Genomic DNA, 3715 nt, shown 5'->3' with positions numbered 1-3715 from the left:
GTTTAGAAGCAAATTTTGATATCCTTATTTGATTGAGAATTTTCTAAGTCTGAACTGGACTGAACTGGAATAGACTGAACTGACCTGAACTGAACTGCTCTGAATTGAACTGAACGGAATTGAATTCCCTCTCTCTCATTGATCTTTAAGTAGCCTCTGTTTCCTGTTTGTTTTCATAAGAGTTGGGTATATTTTATCTCTGGCTCATTCTGCCAAATCTTTCTCTGATTCATCACTTTGTCTGCCCCTCAAGTAGATGGCCTGTCTATATTCCAATCAGAGAGATTGGAGATCTGTAGTAAGGGCATGCCTATAATCCAGCCTGAGGGATTAAAGGCGTGTGACAGGCATGTCTACATTCCAGCAGGATCATATCTTTGGATGTGATCCCTTGACAGAGCAGCCATGTTTCTGGATTAAAATTCCTCTACACCTAACAGTGTCACTATGTGGTGTTGGCCTTAATGGCATCAAAAAATGCAGGAGTAAAGAGTCATGGATTATTCCTCTACAGTTTCGGAGAGCTGCTGAGGCCAGGCAGTGTGTGGCAGGAGAGTTCCTGAATGAAGGCCCACAGAGGTCAAGAGAGTGTAAGAGACCTTTGTATGGAGCTGTGAGTGAAACCTTAGTTACATTGCGGATCCCAAAATGTTGGAGATCCTAAATCCATGGGATATCTGCTGAAGAGAGGTGTATGTGGGTAGTAGAACCAGCCCAAGAGTGAGAAGAATGTTGCAGGCAGTAAAGCTGAGGAGGCAGGGCCATCTAAGCCCTTTGACATTGGATGTAGAAAGAAGTAGGAGATTTGATATTTTCCCTGATACATTTTGGTACTTAAAAAAAACTAATTTATTTCTCTGAGTCTAAATCATTCAGTGAGAAGTCTCTCTAGTGAGGGTGGAGATCCAGCTTCTTAGGCCTCAAACTCAAGTTCACTGGGGATCGACGTAGTGGATGCAGATGTAGCCCCCTCTTTGACACTGCTCCTGTAGCTCTTGCCATCAGAACGGAAGAAAATGATGTTGATGGATCCAGAGTGGCCCTTAACTCTTCCAAACCCTTCTTCAAAAGACAAGTGGAAGAACCTGGCCTCTAACTTGCCAATCGTGACGGAAGTTGTGGTTACATCTCTGACTTCCTGACCACCTCTTAGCATCACATGGTCAGAATCGGGATGGGGGCAGCTGAGTTAAGTCTTCTGATGTTCAAAACTCGTGGAGTCAGCGCTAAGCTGTGTTGTCCTTGGATGTTGTGGTAAACTTGGTCATGTCTCTAGACAACTAGATGTCTAGATCTAGTTGATCTCCTGTTGATCTACCAGTAGTGCTCCTTAACATTCAGTAATACCTTTTCAGACTTGGCCCTATACTGGTTGAGCTCTCCATTCTCATGGCCTGTGATGAATTACTTCCTCAGGAGTCCACAAACAACTCTGGTGATCTTGAAATCAGTGCAGGGTATCTTCATGTAGGGCTCATTGCTGTCCATCTGGCTTGGGTCTCATAGATCAAAGAAGTTCACAAAACTCTGATATCCCATCTGCTTATCATGGAAAACATAATGGTGTTGCCTGAAATGTCAAAACCACAACTCCACATAGCTGACTGGTCTTGAGCAGTTAGCTGTCTCCCTGTTTGACAATCTCAGAGATGATAGCTGTTGTCAGCTAGGCCATAGGCCATGCATGGTATCCAAGGCAATATTCACATATTACACAGCTTCAGTAAGACCCACGTAGGTGCCCAGCCTCTCTCCATTCACAGAGCACCACACACTGATGATAGGATCTTTGGCCATGGTGAAGAGGACGTCTCCTTCACAGTTATACTTGACTACATGACGGATCACTCATGGCCTTACAGCAGGATTGGGAGAAAGGCAAAGACGATTCTTGGTCTTCCTTTAGGCCAGTATTTTAGCGTTATTCCCCACTGCACTCTTTTGGGATTCTATGGCATTATATGATGTAAGTATGTAGTTGCTTATTTAAAAAAAGGTTTTTACAAGCTTCCTGTTGCTTGGTGCCATTCTTCCTGACCTTGATGTATTTTTATCGGTCAAGAAACATAAACCCAAATAAATCTCTTCTGATAGAAGTTTCCTTGATTGTGGTGTTTTATTGCAGTAACAGAAAAGTAACTAATCCAAAATCTCTTTATATTTCTCAAAATAATCACTGTTCGTCATGTGCATTGTAAGTAGAGCCTAGATTCTAACTTGATGTTCTATTTATACATAAGGAGTATGCAGGTGCTCACGAGTATCCATGGACACAATAGCAACCTTTGTCTTGCTTCTTATTAAAATGCATTTTCAAAATAAGATAAAAAGAATATTATCTGTGTTCTTCCAAAAGTTTTAGTGTCTTGCTTCTCACAGTTAACTTGGCTCAACTTCCTGTTATTTTTTTTTAATTTTCAGGTTAATTTATTATTCTGGCATCATTTATTAGATGTGCAGCCTTCTCCAATGATTGATTCTTTATCATATTCCAAATTTCAACATAGGTATAACTGGTTCTCTTTTTTTGTTCTGTTCTGTAATCTACAATCTACCCCTGTGTTAACACCCTCTGACTTTATTATTGTAGGTCTACACAATACTGTCCAGTTTTGTGGCCCAATTCTCCAAATACTTTTTCCAAAGCTTTGTTTACTACTTTTTCTTCTCTGTGAGATTGTTATGATTTTTAAAATGCCCATTGAAACTCTCTTGTGGGATCTTAATGCAATTATATAGAAGAATAATTGGAATTAGTGTAGAGTTTCAGTGTGGAGTCATCATCCTCGTGAAAGTGACTGGTTTTCACATTCAGGTAGGATTTCATTTTCTTCAACAACAGTTTGTAACTTTTAACAATGGTATAGATTGTAACTTTTAACAGTGATAATCATGCTAAACCTTTTTTTGTATTTTTGGCAGACTAATTTTGATATTTCTGAATGCTTTATAATTTTTTACTTCAATTGTGATAAAATGCATATGACAAAATTTATCAACTTAAATATTTTCAGTATATGGCATGATCACATTAAGTATAGTCATATTATTGTGCTACTATAGCTCTTAAGAAGATTTTCATCTTTCAAAATTGAATACATTAAATTCCAATTCTTTCCTTCCCCTCTCCACTGCAGAGTATAATGTTCACATTATACTTTATAAATTCCACAGCTCTGAGCACCTCCTTCCTATACATGGAGTCAAACAATGTTTATTATTTTGTGAGCACCATATTGTACGTAGTTTGGTGCATTCAGAGTTTATTCATGGTGTCTCGTGCATCAGAATCTAATTTCCTTTTACAATAAAATATAAAACCAATCTAATTTGTTAATTAAACATATTTTATTCTAATGATAAATTCGAACCAAACTAACAGATTGACTCTATTCAATTTCATTAAGCAAGTGTAGCTCTCCTACTCTCACTAATCTAGACAGCACACAAAGAAAGTTACTGAATATACTGATTTGAGTTTGATAAACTCAGTGAAAAATAAATCAAGGATATTAGAAACAAAAATGTAAAAATGTATAGATCAATCTGTTTTATACATGTGTTTATTTTTATGGTGTATACATAAGTGTTTGCCTGCAAGTATGTATGTTTACCAAATGTGTTACTGGTGCCCACAGAAGACAGAAGAAGGTGTCAGATGTCCTGGAACTGGAGTTACAGATGTTGTGAGCCTCCTTGTAAATGCTGGAAACTG

At 38.3% G+C, this 3715-nt stretch overlaps 1 pseudogene; it reads right to left on the bottom strand.

The window, feature by feature from the left end:
• Nucleotides 1-868: 868 nt before the first annotated feature.
• Nucleotides 869-2268, bottom strand: Eif3i-ps3 (eukaryotic translation initiation factor 3, subunit I, pseudogene 3; annotated as a pseudogene).
• Between the last annotated feature and the right edge of the window lie 1447 nt (nt 2269-3715).

Source organism: Rattus norvegicus, chromosome 10 (assembly GCF_021556685.1).
Source record: "Rattus norvegicus strain SHRSP/BbbUtx chromosome 10, alternate assembly SHRSP_T2T, whole genome shotgun sequence".
Taxonomy (NCBI): domain Eukaryota; kingdom Metazoa; phylum Chordata; class Mammalia; order Rodentia; family Muridae; genus Rattus; species Rattus norvegicus.
This window is presented reverse-complemented; position numbering and strand designations above follow the sequence as displayed.